Genomic DNA, 25337 nt, shown 5'->3' with positions numbered 1-25337 from the left:
AATTTGGATTATTGCAAATGAAGAGCCATAAACAAGGCGCATTGAAAAACGACAGCCAGACTGACACGCTGACTGACTGACTGACTGACTGACTGACTGACTGACACTAACAGCGTGCGAAAGAGATGGAGATATATAGTAAAAGAGTGTGTGAGAGAGAAAGAGAGAGGGAAGCGTGGCCAAGCGACCAAATCAAAGTCCACTGAAAAGCGAAACGGAACAGCAAACGCTGAAATGGCGGAAATACACTGGCCAAGCACAGCCAGAAAGAGATGGCCATAGAGAGAAAAAGAGAGAGAGAGAGAGTGACGGTGCCATGGGCGGGAAATTAAATTTTCAATCGGCCGCACGCTTCGCTGACCAAATGAAACAACTACACACCAAAAAAGCGAAAAAGCAACAAAAAAATGAGGAAAAACCCAAGCGAAAGAAAGAAACCAGGAACAACAACTGCAGTATTTTTCTCTTTTTTTTGGGGTTTTTTGTTTCGGTTTCTCTCGAGTGTGTATGTGTGTGTGTGCGCGTGTGTTTTGCAGGTCGCACAGGTGTGCGTGAGGTGCGACAGCTGAGCTGTCGATCTGTGGCCGCCGGGCCAAAACTTGACTGCGTTTCAAATTGTCAGCCGTGCGTATCGAATAGAATTTCTATGGCAATTTTCTGCAGGGCACATATCCAACACACACACACACACACAGCTGGCCAACAACTCTAGCCCACCTTCCCCCTCTCCATGCCCCCCTTTTGTCCTCCAGCGATTGCTGGCAATGGAGCACTTCAATTTCCATTTTGAATATGTGCCCACAGCAGCAGCCACAGCAGCCAGAGCAGCCGAAGCAGCAACAGCAACTCAGTTGAATAGCTCACATAACTTTGGCCGTGTTTGCTGAGCGTAGCGTCCTTCATTGTCACTTTATGTGTGAAGCAAGAGAGAAGGAGCGAGATAGAGAAAGAAACAAAGACAGAGGCAGAGAGTGGCGGAGAGAACTCTATTTGCTTGCTCTGCTTTTACTATTTGCAGTAAGCATATTCAAACTATTTGCAATTCTTTACATGATAATCGATTGCCATATTCTTTGCTTGCATTTAAAACACTACTAATTGCACTTTCAATTGAGATTTAATACATTCACACTATAATATTATAATTTAGCTGCACTTTATTACCCTTTTTCCATATACTTAAGGTATTAATTGTTTTACTATTATATAAATTTGAATTTTCTCTGTTTAATTTCATTTTAAATTGATAGTTGCTAAATAAAAATTCAAATTTTCTAATTCAATTATTTCTTTTTACTGAAAATCGTAGTTGCTTCTCACTAAATATAATGTCGTCTGATTAACTTAATTTCAAATTAACCTTAGCTAAATTAAAATTGTAATTTTGTATGTACTCTCATTTACTGTGTCTTATTTCAATCAAGTTGATTTTCTATGACTAACTTAATTTCAGTTGGAGATTTGCTACATTTTCACATTCTTCTTCTTTCGCATGCATTTCGCAGACATAAGCTAAAATTTTCACGAACGATCGCTAACCCGCAATGCGTTAAGGTTCTGCACAACTGTTGAGCAACTGTTGATCAAAAGTACCCTAAGTAAACTTTGCTCGCTGACCACGCCCACTTAACACCTTCGCATTCACTATTAGGTCGGTCCGCCGCCTTGTCAAACGCATTTAGAGGAATTTGGAAGGCATATCTTCAAATATTTGGCATATCACTTTCTCACACAATTCCATTAAAAACAAGTTACCTGGTAGATTACATTTTGAAAGCCTTTCAGTTCTGCTTAAACAGTTAAGTAGAAACACACATAAACAAACTCACACATGCATATCTAGGCTGTACACTCTTTGTAAAGCTCTATTGGTCGACCACGCCAATTAAGCTGATCCGCCTTCATTTTTATTTCGGTCCGCCGCCTAGTCAAACACCTCAACATGTAAATTTTATAAAAATTCTCAAATTTTTGGCAGCTCATTTTTTCAGTTCAACTGTTGGAGAACAATTATGCACCAAATCAAACTGTGCAATCTTTCTGAAGATCCCCTGCTGGACCATGCCTACATAACACCTCCGCCTACACAATTATCTTGGTCCGGCGCCTAGTCAAACACACACAACATATGACACACATACTCACAAATTTTTGGCAATGACTTTTTCAGTCACTCGCTGAAATCAACCAGTAGCAGCTTCGCTCTCAATGCATTGCAATGTCTTTGATTTCTGCACAACAGTTGATTAAAAGCAGCGTAAGCACTACCTAAGCTAGCCAGACAATCTTTCTGAAGCTCTTCTGATTGACCATGCCTACTTAAGACATCCGCCCACATAAATTTATCGGTCCGCCGCCTAGTTACTCGTAAACACATTCAGAGGTATTTGAATGACACAAAATAAAAGTTTTGGCAAGCCATTTTTACACTCGATCGTTTAGCAAGCCATCATCCGTAATGCGTTGAGGTTCTGCTCAACCGTTGAGCAACAGTTGATCAAATGTACCCTCGCCAATCTTTGTGAAGCTCTACTGCTCGAACACGCCCACTTAACACATCCGCCTTCACCTTTAGCTCGCTCCGCCGCCTAACCAAGCATATTCAGAGCCATTTGAAAGACACAAACGAAAATTTTTGGCATAGCATTTTTGGACACAATTCAATTACCAAATGATTACCACCTGGATGGTTGGTTTGATTAGAATATATTATATAAACTTTTATATTATATAAACTTAATTAATTATGACTTCATTTATTTATTTATTTATTCAATTACTTAGTCATATTGTTCATTTATTAGTTAATTCACTGCGAGTCAACCAGGAAATGCTTTCTACAGAGTTTCAGCAAAGTTTGTCTGCTAAGCTAAATTCAATTTCTAATCCATTACGATCATTTTAATATATTAATTAACATGCTGTCAATTTCAAATTTTAAGCATTTTCATTTATGAAACTTTTCAAGCATAATTCGTGTGCATATTAATTAATTATGAGTTTTTGGGCTGAAAGTTGTATTTGTCATAGTTGCAAATATTTGCCAATTAAAAGCACATTCAAGTCGCTTTCTCGGTCGCTGCGTTTGCGTGACTTTCGTTTTGTTTCGCATTGCTTCCACCTCGAGTGTCAGTTGCACATAACACAGAGCAGAGCACAGAGCACAGCGGGAAAGCAATAGCGAAAGCGAAAGCGCAGCATCGTTTGAAATGTTTCGCTGTTAATTGTGTTGCGTTGACAACAATTTGCCATGGGGCAGGCTCAAATGCCACAATACTCATACGCATATAGTTGGGACTCTAAACTCGACTCTTTCATATTTGGAAAGTGACAACTGACAACGCAATACCCAGAGCCACTTTGCTCTCTCTCTCTCTCCTCCCCCGCCACAAATAGGCAAATACATAAGAGAGAGAGAGAGAGAGAGAGAGAGAGAGAGAGAGAGAGCGACAGCGAGCACACACACATAATCAAGGATGGAAATTTGATTAAAATTGCTGCTTTTGATGCACAAAGAAATTAAAATGCTGACAGCTGGCAAAAACGGAGCTGGAGCTGAAAGAAAGCAAAACGGGCCACGCCCCCACAGTTCGTTGCTTGCACGCCCACATGTGGAGCTGCTGTTGCTGCTGCTGTTGCTATAAACCAAACACTTTGCGGGCCGCGGTTATAATTAATTTACTGCCACTTACAATTTTTAATTAAGCACAGTTCTGAGCGCATTTCTATTTACCCCCCGTTCTCCCCCCGGCCCCTACGCGACCAACCACTTCAACCACCTTCAGTCACCTGCAGCACCATCAGCTAGCAGATTTCCTCTTTTTTTTCCTCGTTTCTCGTTCGTTTTTCCTTTTTGCGCCCACCGCAGCAGCACCAACAACAATGTTAAGGCCATTTGCTGAATTGAAATGCCTGCAAATACTTAATTCACCTTTCGTTTCATTTCGTTAATAAACTGCAGGTGGATTTGCATTACATTGCGTATACGCCGCGTGCTGCAGCTCAAACTAATGGACTGCAATCGCAAAGAGCCCAACCACTTGATCAATAATATTACGGGCAAATTTATTTGAGTTTCAATCAACCCACAAACATAAACACCAAAAAAAAAGAAATAGTAAAAAAAAACTCGATTAGCAATTTGTTAATGTTGAATTCAATGTTGTTCAATTCATATTCAAATAATAGGTAAGACAAAAATAACATTTCATTCAGTAACTAATTTTCATTTTAATTATTACATTACTATTCAAAAGTTAAATATTTTCTGAGCTCAAATGATGTAAATACAATTATTTTTTTTTTTCAGCATTGCTTTTAAATTGTAACTATCAAATATTTTTCAGCAACTGATTAAATGCAAATCTACATATGATTTTTTACTATTCATTTTCCGAGTAAAAGTTGATTATCGAAGCTCAAATTTTCAAAATAGGATTATTTGAGATATATTTTAAATATTAGGTGTAAAATATATTTATTCCACAAAATCTACCTTTTTCAAAAGTACAGTTGTTTACAACATCTTAGCTAAATAATGTTAAAACTATTATTCGTGATTGCTTTAAACAATGTTTAAAAAAGTTCACTACAAAAAAATAGTTTTCCGTAATAAAAGTCTACTTATTCCACTCTAAATAGGTTCAATAATTTCCTTACTCAAATGTTGTAGATGGAATTATTTGTGATGTCTTTAAGTGATGTTTACATATGTATAAATGGATTTCATTAAAAAAAATGTCAACTTATTCCACAAAGTATAACAGTTGCGTATAACAGCTTTAAGTGCGCTGATTTGCGCAAGCTTTGGCAGCAATAATTTGCGTATAATTCGCAATTGCTTTAAGCAGCATTTCTCTTTTGGCCAGAGCCAAGCTTAACTTGACTTATTACGCACTCAGCGTTTTTGTTCGCAATAATGAAGAATAAAGAAAAATAAAAGTTGATGAAAAATTGTCAGTGGATTATCTTGCATGTGTGTGTGTGAGTGTATGTGTGTTGCATGCAACAAAGTGAATGCCATCAAATGCACTCATGGCATAACGAGTGCTTTATTCAGAGTGTCGCCAACTCAGGCTGCTTTCCTTCATTCTTTTTTGCTTTCTTTCTTGCCTTCTTTGTGTTGCGTTGGCCAACTTTTCTTTTGCATGCATTCTCTCTCTCTGGTGCGTTTGTTTGCCTTAATGGAAAATTGAATTACACATTTTTACGTTGCCTCGAAAGAAATACAACAAAAAGAAAGAAAAACAAACATGAAGCGTGACAATTTGATCGATGAAGAGCGCAGCGCAGCGCACTTTGCTGTGCCAATTTTTACTGCATTTCTGCATTTCCTTTTGCCACAGCAGCTTCTTAAGCTGCTTCTTCTTGTTCTTGTTCGTTTTGCGGCAGCTGCAAAATATTAACTGTCAATTATGTTTGGGTCTCTGAGTGCCTGCTGAGTGAAAGGGATGTGGCATGTGTGGTGGACTGCACTTGAGTGAAGTGAGAAGTGAAAGGAGTTGAGGTTACTTTGCCATTTATGTATGTGTGCGGAATTCGCATTTCTTGCATTGCATAAAGAATGGCGAGTGACAGCTGTCAAGGGGGGAGAAGGAGCGAGGGGAAAGTAGTGACGACCCTTTGACACCTGCTGCCTCAATTATATGAAATTCCAAGGATTCTTTGGGCACACCTCAAAACACACACACACACACACACACACACACACACACACATGCACACTCATGTGATGCGCAATCAAAGTAATTGTGCCAAAGCAGAAAGCACAGTTTCATTTGCCAATTTGTCGCCAGGATACACTCACACTCACACACACATACACACATACACACACTTGGAAAGAGAGAGGACATGCTGCATGCGAGCTGTTTGATAAATTAACTCAATATTTTGTGGGTAGACGAAGCGGCAAGCCAAGCTAACCAAACCAAACCAATTGCCAAATATTGCAATTGCTCGCTTCGAGCTTCTTCGCTTCCTCGTAGTATGCTTCCCCCATTGCGCATACGCCATGTGGCCCCATGTAAGTGGACCTGCACCTGCCTGGCCCAACATTTTCCTGAAGCTCGCTGCTGCCCCATTAATCAGTGGGCAAGCCAAGTTAACATATTTGCCCGCCCCGCAGCAAATTCTGAGTGAAGGAGAGAGATAGAGAAAGAGAGAGAGAGAGAGTGAAAGAGGGAGCGAATTGAAGGCAGCGCTTGGTCAACATTCTTTCGGTCATCATTGTGTAGTGTCTGCAGGCTGCTTTCCATTTGATTGGATTCGTCGTGTTTTGTTCTACATTTTTACGTTTTCACTGTTATTTCCATGGCTACAAGCTTCAATGTGATTGATTTCTATTTAAATTTTGCGATAAATTAATGCGTTTATGTTTACCTATTTCAAAATTTGTTTCACATTATTTCTGAATTGCATTTAGTACTTGAATTCATATTAAAAAGCCATTTCTAAATTGTATTTACTACTTAAATTTTTAGTAAAAATAAGATTCATTATTTAGTATTTTAATTCATATTACAAAGTAGAATCCTAGATTTATTTCTTTGCTTTATTTAGTATTTTAATTCATATTAAAAATCAGATTTTCTGTTTAATTTCTGAATTACATTTCGTACTTTTATTCATATAAAAATCATTGCTTAATTATTATTTAATAAAAAGTAAATTTTCTGCTTTATTTCTAAATAACACTTCGCACTTTTATTCATACTTCTCTGCATTTGCCTTTCAACAAAGTCTTAATGTGTCATTCACCTTGCGCTTAATTTAAGACGTTCGCAACCTGAGTTGCTTATCATTATCATTGGATATAATGTTCCAGCGAATTAGCATAGCATTTTGTTGCTTTTTGTTTTGCTGTGATTTCAACCAGAATTAATTTGGTTTTTCCACTCAAGTTGTTGCATTTAATTTCTACATTTACTCGCTTTGCTTAAGCTGCTCTTTTCGCTCATTTATAAACATGATATTCATAGGATATCTTGCAGTTGAGCTTTGCTTTCATTTCAGTCATTAGTTGTTGTCATGTTGTTCTCGATGTTGTTGTTGCATGTTGTTCGTTTTGTCAAACATGCATATCGAATGTATTCAAGACATTGAACAGCTAAAACACGCCCACACACACAGCCATACACACGCATACACACAGAGAGAGAATGAGACAACGACAAAAGGAAAAGCGACTGTAAAAAGACGACGAATAACATTGCGTTAAATAATTAATTACAATCAATTAATTAATTAGAGAACGCAAACGGGGGGTCATTAGGACTAAACAGCCGGCAGCAACAGGCCAAAAAGGACAACAACAACAACAAGAACAACAAGAACAACTGCCATAAGCAACTTGTATACATAATGTGGCCATAATCAACATCAGCGCACGTTTTGCTCGCCCTTTTTTTTGCTGCTGTTGCTGCCACGTTTTTCTCTTGTGCTTTTTGCCTTGTTTCTCGGTTGTTTTTTTCGGCCTTCGCTTCAGCTTCAAATGCCACACACAAAAACACAGCGAGAACTCATATTTTATTGCATATTGTTAGGCGTGAAATGATGGCTTATACACTCGCATAATTAATGGCTGCCCCAAAAGTGTCCCTTTCCCTTTTTCACTCTCTCTCTCTCTCTCTCTCGCTCTGTAATTTTTCGCTGCTTGCCTTTTGGACTTGCATTGATTTATGAACCTCTGGGCACGTCCTCTCTCTTTCTCTTTTACAGATTTTGCTATTGTTTGGTTGCGTTTTCTCTTTTTCTTTTTTGTGACGCTGCCAAAGGTCAAAAGCTAATTGTTTAATTTATGATATGGCATTCTAAGCTCGCCTCCCACTCAACATACGTACGTACATACAACATGTTGTTATCGCAGTCTAGACTCTGGAATGCACCACTTGTTGCCAATTAGGTGGCTCTTTGGGAATATGATTTGACCGCAATGGCAAAATGTGCGCCCGATGAGGCAGAAAAACCACAAAAGTCAATCGACTGCTGCTACAGCTTAACAAGCTGGCCAACACTTGATGTTGGTTGGGGTGAAATTCAGTGATGAAGTCAAGTTGGAGTCGAAACCTTTAAAAATATGCTATTGTGTTTATTAATTATGCTCTCATATCGAATTGTAATTGTATTGATATGCGCGCATAATGAAACAACAATTACAACGCAAATAACACAATACAAATGCGAGTTTTCGAAATTTTGATTTAATTTTGCAATTTGAATTTAGTTTCGTGCTCTCGCTTGGCCCTTGGGCTAATCATTATGTTGATTTGTGTGCACAGCACAGCAAAACAGAGCATAACATATCGTATCTATATATTTTGTCGGGCTGCATACATATGTATATTATTTATAATGCCCGGGCTTTACTTTATTTTGGTAATTACATTTATTGGCGTGCTCAATCGTTGCGCATACGCCACGTTGTGCGTGTGCGTATGCGTGTGTGCGAGCTACAAATTAATTATTGCATTCCTCGTCGTTATGCATTATTTGTGATTGTTATTGTTGTTGCTGATGTTGCTGTTGCTGTTGTTGTTGTCGCTTGTTTTGTATGTATGTTGCTGGCCAGCAAACTCATTTCGACTGCGGTTGCCGTCGCCGCCGGGTGCGAAGGGGGAAGGACGGGGACCGAAGGAGAGCCACAAAAACGCTTGCGGTTATTGCAAATAAAGCAAAAGTAAAAACACTGCAGCCGCAGGTAACACACATACATACACACACACACACACACAGTGAAAAATTTGCAAATTGATGGCCAACAGCCTGCAAACAACAATAGCAACAGGAAGAAGAGCAGCAGCAACGAGAGTGAAAGCGAAGCAAATAAAAACGATTGCCAATGCGATGTGTGTGTTTGTGTGTGTGTGTAAAAATATTTGAGCGTCTCCTCTCTACACTTAATTGAAACTTGTCTTTGACATTTCTTTTGCTGTCTTCGCTTGTATCCATTGCTTTTCAATTTCCGAATTCGAATTGCGAACGTTTTGCAATTAAATTGCTCGATGATTTCGTCAGCTAGCTCACTTTATCGCTTTTTTTATGCAACCATATATTAAATGCACAGTTAAATTAATTGCAATAGCAAAAGAAATTACAGTTTAATCAGCTTAGATAGTTTAATCAGCTTAGACAGCTCAGACTTGAAGACAAGTAACTAAGCTCGATTTAGAGGTAACCGCTATTAATTTGCAATAAAAGCAAAATAGTGGGTTTTATTCTTATAATATACCGAAAAAGTATTAAATATGTACCGAATGTACCGAATATTTGGTATATCGATATGGTACTACGTTCAAAATATACCATACCATTCCATACAATACATATAAAAATAAATATGAAAGTTTATCGATATAGTACTACTTTCAAAATACCACACACTACAAAATATACCAGATTGTCAACCAAAGCCACTAAAAACCGACTAATACAATTTGTTTTAAGTAAATACTTTGAAATAAATACAAAATTTTTCCTTATGGTTTTAAGAGCTCTCTAGCAATACCTAATTTATAGCTAATTTTGCGTTTAATTTTCTGCTGTGTAAATGAAAATGCTTTGAAACAATTTGCTTAAGTTTTTCTTGAGTTTGATAAACGAGTCTCATTAATTCCCTTGACTTTTAAATTAATGAAAGTTTCACTTGTGGATTTCGCATTTTCATTTTGTTTATTCTTATCTTTATCTGCATCTGTATCTGTATCTTTAATTTTATTTGCTTTCCTGCCTTTTTATTTTATTCCCGGTTTTATTCGCTTTTTTTTCGTATTGAACTTGTGTTGCTTTTTGTTTCGCTTACGCTTTCACTTCTTTTTCCATTTGGCCTAACGCATTTTAAATGCGAATCATTATTCACGAGTACTCGATACACACACATTCATTCGATATATTCATGCAGATTCGCTGTTGAGAAGTGAGGCATAAACCGAACCGAAACCTGAAGCTGAGGCGGAGGCAGAGGACAAGGAAGCGTCGGTCAGGTTCATGATAGAGGGTATTATAACTGATTAAATTTGCAAGGTGGCAGCACACACACACACACCCACATTCGCAGGGCACATACTCATACACTCTTAGGCTCACACACACACTCACACTGATTAATATGCGCGTAATCACGTTCTTCTCTCTTCGTTGTTCTTGCCTCTGCGTTTTTTTTTCTGTGTATGTGTGTGTGTGTGTGTTTGTTTGCGTATTATACATTTTGCGAGATTAAACGCTTTGTGCTGATTAAATGAGTTTAGAGAGTTTGCAGTCGGCCAACTCTCCTTTCCGCTTCCCTTTCCAATTTTAGCTCCAAACACACACACGCATACTGTCTCACTCACCCACACACATACATTCATTTAAGGTTAGTTGACATTTTTGGCACAGTATTTTTCTCTCTCTCTCTCTCTCTTCACTTGTTCTCCCTTCTGCTGTGCCTTCAACAAATTAAAAGCTTCACACAAATGAAGTTTTCATGTGCGTCACTTCGGCCATTCCCTTGACAAAGACACACACACACGCATACACACACACACACCTTATACACACACTCTGCCAGAAATACACAGAGAAATTATGCAACTAAATTTCGTCAATCAATAACTGACCTTAAATCACAAATTAGCAGTTCAAGTTGAACGAAGCTTTAAATATTTATGCCAAGCTTGAACGAACTTATGCAAATATCAACCAAGATTATTGTTATTAATATTAAATATCAACATCAGCTATGAATTAACAAATATCATCGTATTTCGCAGCGTATTTAGTTTCACTAGTTGCTCAAATATTTGCTTATTTCGTTTCTTATGCTATTTTAAGTTTTTTCGAATCGAAATCTTGACTATAAATAAATTTCAAATAGTAGCAACTTATTTTCTTCCTAATCTTAGAGAATTCCATTCACAAAGTATAAATTTAAAAATTCAAATTATAATCTTTTTTTCTCTAAATAATATATATCTTGACTTGAAGTATACCTTAATTAATATATGAACACTAAAAAAATCTATAACAAAATAGACTCTTAGATATCTATTCACAAATTATAAATTTAATCATTGCAAAATTAAATTTGTGCTATAATATAATTCACTTTCAATAAAAGCAACTTTTTTCTTCTAAGAACTCTGTAACAGAATATTCTCTGACAATTCCAGTTACAATTCGAAAATGTTAAATTATAATTTGAATCGTTTGAACATTATCTGTAATGCATTGTTTGAAGCATGTGCGACATTTTCCACATTCTCATTTAAATTTCGCTGTTTTTGCTGCTTAGGCAGTTTAAGCTCAAGTTTTGAAGTTGGCCACGTGAAATGCAAACCCAAATGCGATTAACAAGGCTCAGGCCTGACAAAAATCGAAGGAAGGTTTTCTCGTTAACTCCCTCATTTTATTTTGTCTTTTTTGTCACGTTGTTGTGGAGCAAATTTAATGCAAAATAAACGTATTAAGAGTTGACAGCGGGGTCGTCAAAGCGAAAGGGAGAAGGGGAAAGAGAGGGGAAAGGGAGTACACTTTAATTGCTTCAACTGTCAATAAATGAATTATGTGCGGGGACCGCTGAGGCCTGCAGTCAAGTTTTGACAGCTGTCAAAAACGTTACGCCTACGGCAAAGGGAAGAGAAAGAATTGTTGGGTGGGGAGAGGTGGAGGTGGAAAAGAGAAAGAGAGAGAGCGAAATGGAATGAGAATGTGCAAAAATCAAAATGGAAACAATTGCTGGCATCCTTGGAGACAGTTCTCTCTCTCTCGCTCGTGTCAAAAAATTCGCAGGCGAACAAAAAATTAGCGCAAATAAATATCTCATCATATATGCGAGCAGAAAGCAGGGCGGCAATTGGAGGCGTGTGTGTGTGTGTGATTGTTTGTGGTATGGGCGTGTCTAGGCATCTCAGTGTGTGTATGCGTATGTGTGTGTGTGTGTGAGAGTCTGCCGTTGTCGTCTCTCATCAAAGTCAATTTCCTTGTTGATTTTTGCTTATTTGCGCATCTAAATGGATTTTTATCGCAATGTTTTGCAATGTCCTTCCGGCAGCAGGCATCAATACAAGGCATATGCCACAAAATGTAGCACACACACACACACACACACATACACTCATGCGCATATGAACCGCATTTCTTTCATTCTTTCCATTTTCCGTGCAGAAATTTGCAAATTTGCGGTAATTTGTGTTTTTATGCTGTCAGCCAGGGGCGCAGGCCAAAGGACAAAGGACGACAACGGACGCAGGATGAAGGACGAAGGACGAAGGCAACTCCACTGATTGGCAAATCCTGCATCAGCAGTTAACTGAAAGCCAAACAGTTAATGAAAACAAGCTAAGATGCTAAACGGAGTGAAATGGACCAGCCCAGTTGGGCTTAGCAAAACACAGTGAGAGAGAGAGAGAGAGAGAGAGAGGAGCAAGGGACGAGGGGAGTGACGTGTGGCATTAAAATGCCAGCATAACAGGATGTAACAAGCCACACAGGATAACTGACAGACAAAGCTCCACGAACTTGTGCTATGCAATTAGAAGATGTTCACTCATCTAGTCCAACAATAATGTTGCGACGTCGCTGTGAGCAGCGGCTCAAAAAGCGAATGCTCGACGGCCATATACCCTGCACGTTTGGTAAAACGAAGTGCATATTATTCTAGTATTAAACAAAGAAACCCAATTTCATGTAAGTTAAGTGTAAGTGTATAAAAATCAAAAGTTTTAAATTTTCAATTCTCTCTCTTTTTCTTAGCTCCACCAAATGTTCTATTCAAATATATGAATGAATATACCAATATATGAACTTATTGATGAAAGTTTTGGTATTGAATTGACAAATACAAGTAAAGGACACAATAAGCCAGAACAGACTGCATTATGATCGCCAGAAAAAAGCTGTAAAATTATTGTTGGCAAGTGAACTTGTGATATGCTGCAAGCTAAAGGGTAAGGTGATCAAGCATGAGTCTGGGGTGTGACTGGGAAGGGGGCGTGGCATTGCGATAAATTAAAAAGCGTAGCCCACAAATAAAAAAAAAAGGAGAATGGCATCGAGAGAGTGCGAGAGTTGTGTATGCAGAGTGAAATGAAAGCAAACTGCCACTAACAGAAGCTAAAAAGCAAAAACACACGCAATACACACTTTACACACACACACTTATTACACACACACACACACACAGACACACTCTTCGAGCTCAGTGGGAAAACAGCTAAAGGCGAAAATGCAAATTTGATTTCTTTTTCGTTGCCCGAGCAAACAATTCAACGTGAATTTGAATTTAGAATTCTGTTTTCTGTATTTTGTATTTAACGTTAAAATTTGAATTTGAATTTGAGACCCTATCTCTTTGCTGTTAATGTTGTTGTCGTTGCTGTTGTTATGTGCCATAAATAGTTATAGTCTAATCATAATGAAAGAGTCGACGCCCACGAACCTGAACTGAAAACTTCAACTTGCAGATACATGACAAATAAAAATACACTTTTCACTCAGCTCGTCTCCAGTTGCACCATCAAAAATAAAAATGGCCCAGGCTCATGTGACACAGCATAGCACAGCCATCACAGAACGAGAGAGAGAGAGAGAGATGGGAAGAGAGAGAGGGATGTACAAATAGGGACAACACGTTTGGGAATTGCCAGAGCCGAAACGTGCCAAACTTTTTGTTTGAGCACACGCTTGGAAAAGTGAAACTCATGATAAATTTTTATTACATTAAAATTATGAATTTGAAATTCATATCGCAAAACGACTCGACTCTACTCCACTCGCAGATACATATCTATCTTTGCCGCTGTCGTTCCTCCTCCCTCTTTGGGGGGACGTGCTGAATTATTTAATGCAAGCAACATTTATAGAACTGAAAGTGTATTTTTAAGCCAAGGTAACATTCGTATTCGCATTCACATTCAGCATTAAAGAGTGCTCAACAAGTTACGCTTCATTCATTCAATTCGTTTTCGATGGTGTCTAACAACAGATTGAACATTTCCACAATGATCATATCTTCCTCAACGATATCAGTTTCCACAGCCACAGCATTGGCCACCATAGCGAAGGCTTCTCTTTTCATCGCATTGCGTCGCTGAATAATGTCGGGTGAATTGCTCGTTCCCAACATTCGATGTTCGTGCAACACATTCGCAACATTCTCCTTGATGGCCTCCAACACCATTAGCCGATTGCTCATGGGATCCATGAAGCAGAGAACAAAACTTAGAAAAACAACTTTATTTTTATAGACTGACATTCAGAGCTGACAGTACTCTCATAGTTTTATTTATTTTGTATTCAGTGTGATCATATGGCAAAAATTTTGGTAATTTTTAAGACTTTTGATTAGGTGGTGATAATCAAATCAAAGCTGACATTTCAGTGCGACCATATGCTCATATACATCATTTGACAGTGCGAAGTTTATTTCACATCTCATAAACCAGATAAATACGACTAAATCAAATCTGGTAAGACGCAACTAATAAACCATATTTGATTTCGCTTGAGCCAAAGATTTTTTCTGCCTAAATAATAGATTTCAATGCAATTTTGTGAGTCGCTTAAAGTTTCAAGAAATTGCTTTTATGTGAGTAGACTTCCCTATTTACATACGCATAGTTCGCGAGCAGTTGAAGCTGCTACAACTCAGCCCTAAAAAAAAGAGAAGAGAAAGAACATTGAAGCTGCGACCTTTGAACAAAAGTCGAGTTTTGTGGCAAGAAGGCAGCGTGGCAGCTGCGCGCAGCTGTCATAAAAATCGCATGCAATGGTCGAAAAAATGGCGTCGTCATTGCGTGAGATACGTCGAGAGAGAAAGAGAGAGAGAGAGAGAGAGAGAGATGGAGAGAGAGAGAGAGAGAGATGGAGAGAGAGGGCAATTAATGCAAATGGCGCCATCGGAGAAGCGAAGCTTTTTCGATCTTGAGCAGCAGCAGAGAGCAGTGTTTGGGGAATTTGGCTATTGAACTTGTTGCCTTGATAATTTGCTGGCAAACACGCCAGCGGACAGCGGACAGCACCGCACACAGCTGGGACTTAGTTGGCAGTGTATTTACCGAGTGCTTTTAATTAATATACTCAAATGATTCCATTGGCAGCAGCCTGACGAAGGCAATAGAGGTTAGAGAATAGAGGATAGAGACAAGGTGTCAGCTTCACCCGAAAAATGTAAATTTAGTAAGCAACTCCCGTTGTTAACCACAAACAATTTGCGGCACGTCTTCAAAGTGTCATGTCACGGTGTCCTTCTCCTGTTCCATTGGCTGCCCCAGCTGGGGGCGTCTTATGTGTATTTGTCCACTTTGTGCTTAGTTTTGCCTCTCATTTACTTTGCCAACAGATTCATAATCCTTTCAACTGTCAAAGGCAACGCTCACACCACACACACACACACACAGCAGGTGGGCGCAATAAATATGAAGACGAACCACGCAGCAACAACAACAACAAAAGCAACGACAACATGAATTTTTCATTTTTAATTATTTAGGTTTTTGCTAGGTAACCGAGAAGCCGAGCGAAACTTTGCCAGCGCTTTCCGCTTGACGCATTTTCTCTTCCTTCTTTATTGGTTTCTTTTTTGTTTTTAATTTTATTTTACCTTTATTTTATACATACATATGTACACATGTATATATATATGTATATTTCATTCGCCATTTTTATTTCGCATTTTATTTGCACGTCACGACAATTTCGTAGGGGGCATTAAGTCAATTTTAATGTGGCATGCGGCGTGTGGCATGTGGTATGTGGCATATGCATGCCAGACAACCCAAAATACAGTTGATTAAGCGCATCTAATGAATAGCAACGCCGATACGTATGAAGCTGCCGAATGTTGCCAGACAAACAAAAAAATAACTTTGGCTGTAAAAATATGTGTTTATTTAAATTTAAACAACAAACAAAACGCACACGAAATTTATCGCATTTGCAGATGAAATGAAACAAATAAATGTAAAGGGTAACAACATGCTGTTAATACATTTTGGGCAGCTCTTTTTGGGGCCATAAAAAAGCAGCCAAAACACAGGCGGGATACAGCTTAACATATAAGATTGTATCTTACGATTCGTTTGTTTTTGTTTGTTTCTTAATAAAATACACACAAAAACATTAAGAGACAACTTTAAATTATTAAATGCTAGCAACATTTAACATATGGAACTGAAAATTCTGCATTAAAGAGTGCTCAATATTTCGATTTAATTCATTCAATTCGTTTTTGATGCTGAATAAGAACACATTGCACATTTCCTCAATGATCACAACTTCCTTAAGGCCAACCCGCATTGACAACCAAAGAAAAAGCTTTCCTGAATAATCTCGAGTGAATTGCTCGATCTCAACAATCGATATTCGCAATAATGATGGATTGCTTGGAACTGCAGAATAATTGGAGAATTCAGCGAAAATTTCAACGGTTTTTAGACAAACTGATATGCAAAGCTCAATATTATTTATTTTTGCAAATAATTGCTGTAATTTTGAAGAGTGTATTTGATTGATTATAGTAATTAGAAATACAAATTACTAACTGCATTTTTGGCCTAAATATAATTTATGAGCTTACATTTCAACTAAATGTATTTAATCATTATTAGTATTCATTTTACGTTACTTGTTATTGTAATAAAAGTATAACTGACTTGTTTTGTTAAGCAGATTATTTTTTAGCGAAAGAATGTTTTATTTTATTTCCCAGCTTTATATTAAGTATACGTAAGAAATTCTCTATACTATTTTACAGATTCGCCATTTATAAGGTATACGCTAGTCTGTCATTGAGCCAAGCTCCCGCTAAGCTAATATGAATATTATGTGCGTGCTTATGTTGAGGCTGTTTCTGGAGCTGCTGCACGGCGGCAACAATGACAACAATGACAACAACGACAAGAGGAGCAGCGCACTATGGTCCAGCCGACCACTTTTTGTGGCATTTATTAATAACTCCTGAACTAGATAAGATTTTTTGATGCGGTTTTTTTATTTTAACTAAGGAAGGTCCTTAGAATAAATTTGGAAAAGTAGGCGTGTCCACGCCTACGAGAAATAATTTTTTTTTTAAAAAATTTTTTTTTTTCATATGCGGATGATTTTAAAAATTAAAAATTTTATTAACTTTGACCTAAATTTGGAGTGTTATATCATTAAATTTTCATTATTTTAACTTCTGATCATAAAAAATAAAGTTTTTTGCTGGCTTAACAAAATTGCTCCTTGACATACGCTCCATATTATTAAAAGGTTAAGACACAATGGAAAATCATTTTTGTTAAGCGTTTACCTCTAATTAAAACATATTTATTGATTATAAGGCTATATATATCTGTAAAATCAAAATTATTATAATTTTCAGCATTATCATGCTCAGCAAAACTAAACACATTCTCTGCGGTCGCCTTACGTAGCCAAAAATCTTATCGCCAACTATTAAATTCCACTTGGCAAGTTTAATTCAATTTGCTTTACTATATAGAGTTCCCATTCAAGATCGCTAATATCAGCAGAGCCATGTTTTGCTCATTGAAACGGTCTTAAGATGTCTCATATTTCATGCAATGATTTGACCAATATTTTCCATTTTATTAGATAAAATTACTGTTTACGTACTCATATCAATTACTACCTATAGCCATTCCATAATAGTTAACAAAAAAAATCAACTTTGCTTTTTTTCTCAACATTGATTTTCATATAACTTATAACTCTGTATTTTTGCAATTGAGGTTATGGTCTATAAATGCAAATTTCACGAACTGTGGTCACATGTGGATGTGGAGACTATATACAATTGATCAAGAATTAATTTATCTACGACACACAATACGTTTCAAGGTCAAACGAGGTCGAAAGACACTTTGTTCAGCTTCTGGAAAATGAGACTTAAGTGCAAATTTGCACTTGCTTGAAGACAAACTTTTACACATCACTACTAAGACATCACAACGACTTGAGACATTTCACATTACAAAACACGTAGTACAAACCCCAATTATTCGAATTCATCACAAATTTTAGTCAAATTAATGTTTTCTTTGAAATTATTGAATATTGAAAACTGCACGTAGAAATGCACTTTTCCACTGCACGTGCTTTTGTTGACAAACAGCTTACTTTAACAGCTGATTTCGCGAAAGTGGCGCCACCTATGCAAATTCTTGGTATGCAACATTGATGGTCAGACTGTTTCTTGTAGAATGCGATCAAAACCTCGATGATATATTAACTTTTAAAAAATTGATTAATGCCAAATAAAGTGGTCGGCTGGACCATAGTGCAGCGTAACGTAACTGCACTTCATTGTGAACAATATGTCAAATATTTCATATCAAACACACACACATACACCCACACACACATAGAGACAGGTTTCCACACGTTCTTTTTTTTAGAATTTGCGAATCGTCAGTCAAATCGCGACTCGTTTGTTTTCTTTGCCTTGCGGCAATGTGTGAATGTGTGAGAGAGTGAGTGTGTGTGTGTGTGTATGAATTTATGAGTGTGTGTAACTGTGTGTGCGTGGGGTGTAGAAGTTGCATTAAATTGGCATAAAATAAACAACACGTATAAATTACAGCAGCAACAACAACAATAACAACAATGAATAAAACAAAATGTGGCACACAACAAAACACGAAGAAGAGATGTGAAGAACGGGGGCAAGTGGCACGCGTCATGAGAAATGTGGCAGGTGGCAGTTGGACATGGACAGGAGACAGCAGACAGCAGACAACAGACATGGGCAAGGGAGTGGGCGTGGGCGTGGGCGTAAGCGTCACCGTGGGCGTCAATGGCATAGAAATGGGGCAATGGGAAAGCGAAAGACGAAGAAGAAGGGGAAACAAGGAACAAGAGGCACCAAAAAAAATATATATATTCGCTGTGAGGCAACATACACTCAGGAAGAATATGCACGAAAAATATTCAATGAGTCCTGACAGCCGCACGTGCCAGCATAACATAGGTACTCACTTTTTTCTCTTTTTTTATTTAGACATAAGTGCGACTAGAAATAGAAATAATTTACATATGCACATGTATATTTTCGACATTCGAATAGAAAACGTATTTTATGTGCATATTTTCAAATGTCACACTTATTGAATCACGTCTTAAATTTCAGTTCAATTCAGAGCAACTGCAATTCTGTGATGCGAATTATTAAATACAACACGCGTTATCGAATGCGTCAATTAATTGTGCAAAACTAGTAATTTAATACGCGTAGCTTTCAATTAACATTGTCAAATAGCAATGCAGAAATGCTAATTGGATTGATTATACATATTAAATGTATGCACTCATAATCAAGTATACGCAGCATGTAACTAGATATGGCCAGAGGTATTTGAATGTGCACAGCAATGCCAAGCATTTCATACATAGAAATAAAAATCACAGTCAACTAGAAGGGGCGACCTTCTCTTTTTTTGCTTTCCCCTGCTGCTGCAGCATTGTATGTTCTGGGCAGGTGTAGACTTTCACTGCCAACAGGACACCTTGCCACACACACACACACACACATACACACAAACCCATGCACAGGGCAACAGACAGGCATCTTAATTGAGTGGAATGTCTGCCCGAGAATTATTATAATTATTTTTGTAAGCATACACATTCTAGGTGTTGTTGTTGTTGGTGGTTTCTGTTCATTTCGATACCCGCTACCCATAGGGTAGAAGGGTATTATAACTTTGTGCCTGCACTGTATGGGAAAAAAACGCCTACTTACTACGGGTCTCAGTTGCTTTGACTGACATTCTGCTATAATTTGCACTGTATTGAATATTTTGAATCTAAATCAGCCTTTGGAATATTTGTAGTATTTTTCTGGTCTATTAGTATGCTATATTTTGATTCTAAAATAGCCTTTAGAATATTTTTAGTATTTTGTGGTATATGTTAAAAATAATACCTCAGTGTTTTGCTTTAAAAATGGTCACCGGGTATCTCAAAGTCGAACACAGTCGACTGTAGCCTTCTTACTTGTTTTTTGAATTTTTTCTTTTTCGACTTCTACTTCTAATGTTATTGCTGGCTGTTGGTTGTTGCACGTTAATTTCAAAGAACTGCCACAGTAAGTTATCGGCAAAAATATGAGAGGAATTCCTTGTATCCACGAGAGAAGTGAATTTGCTGCAAGCATTTCGTTAACTTTCTAATGGAGCAAAATATCGAGGCAAACCGAAGCTAAAGCATAGCAAATTCTTGTGCCTGTGGTTTGTCTATTGGTTTAATTAAGCAGCAGCTAAATAAATGCAAAGAGAGCACTAACCAGTAAACAACAGCAAACTAAACTGTAATCACATAAATATCATATTTAGTAGCTCTTCTTTGTCTGCGTTGATTTCAAATTAAAACTGCAACAAACACAAATTGAAATATTCATTTCAAATGAGAATTTGCAACAATAAATGCTTTAATAATAAGCAGTGAGTGAGCGAGCTTTCAATGACATATCTTTGGCAAGCACGGATTGTAAGGACGCCATTAGAAGGCATTCAGCAGAGAGAAGAGTTGGCTCACTTTTCCGGCCTTGACTCAATTCTAAGCCGCAAGACGGCAAAAACTTTGCTCATTTGTTGTAAAATAATTTAAGTTAAATGCCTGTTTACCAACAGCGCCAAACAATGAAAATTTCCAGAAGGGTATAGCAAACATACAAACACACAAATACACGCAAGCGTATTGTGAAGGTGTTTGGCAGCTTTGCGTCTGTTGCCAGCAACGTTTCGTTCCTTTCCCTTTTTCCGCTGCTTCCGGTTGCTGCTGTTGCTGCAAAAAGTTTTGAAAAGTGCCAGCAAAAGTCTAACGAAAAGGTGTCAAAAGTGTGGAGCGAGTGTTTGCACACACACTGGCACACACCCACACACACGCGCGCGCATACAGAGACATATCATAATTTATGGGCGCTGTTTTGCGGTTGTTGTTGCGTTCTTAAGTATGCAACATTTTATTGCTCATTAAAATTGTTGCTAACATAAATGTATTTACGAGTATTGGGCATGTTTCGCGAGCTGTCTCTTTCTCTCTCTCTCTTTCTCTCTCTCTCTCTCTTTTCTCTTTCTCGCTATACATTTACGAGTCTCAACGCGAGTCAATAACAAATTTATGATTAGCCAAAAAGTTGAACTAGCAATGAACATAGAATGAGAAACCCTTTCATCCCTTTTCCTTTATTTTTTTTTGGTGACTAGGCGTTCAAATGCAATGCGAGAAAGAAAAAGAAAGAAAGCACGAGAGAGTGAGAAAGCGAGAGAGCCTCAGCAATGGATGTAACGGCGTCAGTTAAACAGCACTTTGATTATTTTGTGTGTTATGCGCGGCACAGCATGAAATTTGCATACTCACAGACACACACACGCACGCACTCTTGGGTGTGCGTGTGTGTGTGCTGCTTAAAGCTTTTGTTCTAGTTGTTGCCGCTGGCGCACAAAATCAACATTTTTATTGATTGCTTAACTTTATTAGCGAACAAGCGAAGCAAGGTGTGTGTTTGTTGTGCGTGCGTTCGCCCTCTTTCCATGTGAGTGTGTGGTGTGTGTGTGTGTGTGACTAGGTGTGACTGTTAGCCAGATTAGAGAGTCATTCACACACACACACACACACACTTACATACACAGCAACAGTCACAATGCGAGAGGGTGGTTTTTGTGTTGTGCGTAGCAATTTTGTGTTGGCGAAAACAAAACAAAACTATAGCATACTTTTAAGCGCTGGTAACTCATGCGTCTAACCGACTGTAAAAAGCATCTGTCACTGTATCGATAATATAGAAATTGATCAAATAAACGCGCCACACTCACACACACACTCACACATTGCCTTGACTGATTGCCTTGGATGTATGTGTGTGCGAGTTTCGATGATGGATTCGATGACGCTTCAAAAACATAAATTCTTGCCTCGAGCTATTGTATTTTATAGTTCGTTTGTTTTATTTACTGCAACTATTTGCGAAGCAATTGTCAATTTAAGTGAGCTATTGTTATGGCACATTCGGTGAGGAGTATTATTGAATGTTAAAACAAGTTCCGTTGGGTCTATTCTTAAGTGTTTTAAGCTGCGAAGTTATGGAACTATTTTTATTCATTTGTAAGGGTTCTTCAATGTAAATAAAATAGGTAATAATTTATACAATAAAAGTCAAGGGAAGTAATTTAAATGTAATTTAAATAATGTAGAGATAATAAGCCTAAGTCTGTTCAAAAGATTCAATTCTGTATTGACAGCGAATTGTAACAAAATTCTTCTATATTAAGAACATCATGTTCATCACTTCAAAAGTTAAGTCAACACAATGAAATGCTTCCATATTTTGTTTACCAATATTTTCAGCACTACGAAAGTTATTTCGTCAAGAGCATAATAATGTTTATGGTTATAGTTGCATCAGCTGTAGTTCGTGTGTCAATCAAATTGTAATTGCATCAGCTGCTTTCGTAGACATTATACTCGGCATTGATAATGCTCTTGTGACGCTCAACAACTTTATCGACTTTGTCTGACACAAGTGTGTGCGTGTGTGTGTTGTTAGTGTGTGTGTGTTGTAAGTGAAGAACATTTCCTGTTGTCATGTTAATGCGTTCAGTGTTGAGTGCATATACAGAGAGAGAGAGAGTGAGAGAGGAAGGGAAAGCGAGCCGGCAGAACGTCAATGAATCGCGCAAGCTGTTGCAACTACGAGAAGGTTGCACTTGCCACAAACCACACACACACACACACACAAACACTCAGAATATGTGTTGTAAAGGGGGGGAAAACAGTCAACAGAGTCATGAAAACAATACAACAATCTTGCAGCTGTTGCCAAAAGCAAACTTTGCTTTTTATTTGACGGGTTCATCGTAACTTTTGGTTGCACATACAAGCGAAAAACAGAAAAAACAAAACAAAAAACTGAGGGCCAAAATAGGCAGTGCGAAAGCAGAATAACAATGCGAACAGCAACAGCACTGAAAAGTGGCAGCAATTTATTTAGATGGAGTCATGATGAGCTTGTTTATCACAGCAGCAGCCACACATAATGCTGATGAAGTCGGACATATTTTCAGAAGCTATTCGAACTGGAAACACAGAGAGGCAGAACATTTATGGAGTCATTCGAGTGTGCAAAAGATTGTTCTTGAAATTAGGCAAAAAAGTGCTGCAGGTTATTTGGCCAGGAGTTAATGAAACCAAAAAAGACGCAACATTCTCTCTGTTTACTCATCAGCTTCAGTTGCTGTTGCTTTAGTTGCTGTTGCTGTTCTCGAGTGTTGTATGGCTGAGAGGCAAGTTGTGTGTGTGTGCTTTGGCTTGCAACATGAGCTGCTTGCCTCAGCATTTTTGCTTGTTTCTTTCCTGTTTCTTTTTTTTTGGAACTGTATTATGACTATTAATGTGCTGCAACGAGCAGCAGACTAAGTAAGAGATTGCGGCTGCAATTTAAACTGGCAGCCACGGCAACCTTGCAACACGACGGCGACGACGACGACGACGACGTACAAACGACGACGCCAGAGCAAATATTTGCTCAACACTGACATAATAAAAGCGCAATATGCAATGCCATTTTATTTTCCAACAACGCCGCAGCGAAGAAGATAATGAAATTTATATGTTTGTGCTTTGTTAACAAATATTTTCCCTACCAACTCGACTGACAGACCACGCCCCTTTTGCCCACCCACCCCGCGATGCCGTGTTGCCTGCAGGCTGAGGTGCATAAATAGTTTGCTGCACAATATTCCCGTTGATGCGGCCTTTTGTCGACGCATTAAATGTCACGCGTGGACATGTGTGCACACGCCCATTACTGCTAGACAGAGACAGCTAAAGAGCGCGATAGATAGATAGCGAGATAGAGCGAGATGCAGCTCAGTGCTATAAACAGCTTCGTGCTTTGGGGATAGCAGAAACTTCTGCTCTCATATCGAAACCTTGATAGCGAGTATCAAGCGAGAAATCTTTGCAAAATGCAAAACGCGTATTTATAGTTTCTACCACAAATAAGAAATATAAGATGATAATGTGTGTGTGTGGGCTGCTTAAAGTGAGCTTAAATACTTGCAGAACAACTGATTTCATCTCTACTACTTATGTGATGAAACAGATTTGCCATCATCAACATCATCATCGTCATCGTTGCAAACTAGGCACAAAAAGTAAACAAGTCGCAGCTGTTTTATTTTCCACCAAATGGAAATTTATTCATGAGCAGAAAGCAGCAAGCAGCATTAACATTTCGTAAAGCATGTTAAACAGCTGTAAGAGGCGAGTTTTTTATTCAAATTCAAATTCTTCTTTTGCCATCATGATGATGTTAAACAGTTGCGCAAAAGACGTGCGGTTGTCTAACTTTTTAATGTACATATGCTAAACAGTTGTGTTAACAGTTTTGCTGCATTATGTTAAACGATTATGCCGGATAATGTGTTGTAATTAACAATTGTTCGAGTGCAAGTAGTGTATAAATATTTTGTTGTTATTAAAATGTGCTTAAGAAATTGTTTTAAAGGGCTAAATCCAGCTGCTGTTTGCACATTTAGAATGTAAATTTTTTCGATATATAAATATATGCTATTTTAAAAATAAAACCGCACAATATATGAAATATATCCACTGGCATATTTCTTTTTTGCAGTATATTAACTGGGTTAATATATTTTAATAGTAATACCGCACTATCATGCTTGATTTTACTTCTAACGCATTTAATTTATTCTTCTTTTGTTACAAATTAAATTCTCAATAAATTCCAACAAATTGTAAAATTATTTTCTTAATTGGCAATTAAATTTCTTTGCACTATATTTACTTTACATAACTGCTAGTTAAGCTCTCAATAATTTTCTAATAAACAAATTTGCTAATGATATTTGAAGCATGGCATCGATTCGAAGCGAATCAAATAAACAACATGGACAGCACATCTGCTTGCTTTGAGAACTGACTAAACCATTCTCAGATTCAGCTCAAGTACACACACAAGTGCTCGATGCTGTGTGTGTGTGGTTTGGAGTTAAGCAAAGTGAAATGGCACTCTGGGAAATCGATTGCAGCTCAACTCTCATGGTTTCGCATTGATGTTGAATCAACACTCACTTGTTGGCGCACACAGATCCAAGGATATTTCTTTTAATGAATGAAAGTGGCCTCTCTCTCTCACCTCTTCACCTTCACCTTCACCTTTACCTTCACTCTCTTTCGTTGTCTCTTTCACATATGTGTGTGTGTGTATGTAGTTTGACCATATTTTCACTTTTCACTTTTCGCTTCTCTCTTCTCTCTCTGCCTGTGTCTGTGTTGAACAATCACTTTGTGTGTGCGTTGCAGTCATTCAAGTCATTCGTTTTGATTTGCCAAACACT

The 25337-nt window shown here is 37.8% G+C and overlaps 1 protein-coding gene and 1 long non-coding RNA gene across 2 annotated transcripts in view; one reads left to right on the top strand and one right to left on the bottom strand.

Moving 5' to 3' along the window:
- LOC132795278 (high affinity cGMP-specific 3',5'-cyclic phosphodiesterase 9A) overlaps positions 1-25337 on the bottom strand; it is a 141311-nt gene that overhangs the window by 20825 nt on the left and 95149 nt on the right. The window lies entirely within an intron of this gene.
- On the top strand, positions 14425-15851 carry LOC132797315 (uncharacterized). Its single transcript, XR_009633649.1, has 3 exons — positions 14425-14444; positions 14513-14563; positions 15679-15851. It is a non-coding gene; the product is annotated as an uncharacterized LOC132797315 (long non-coding RNA).

Source organism: Drosophila nasuta, chromosome X, assembly GCF_023558535.2.
Source record: "Drosophila nasuta strain 15112-1781.00 chromosome X, ASM2355853v1, whole genome shotgun sequence".
NCBI classification, from domain to species: Eukaryota; Metazoa; Arthropoda; class Insecta; order Diptera; family Drosophilidae; genus Drosophila; species Drosophila nasuta.
The sequence above is the reverse complement of the archived record's forward strand: the minus strand, read 5'-3'. Positions and strand labels throughout refer to the sequence as shown.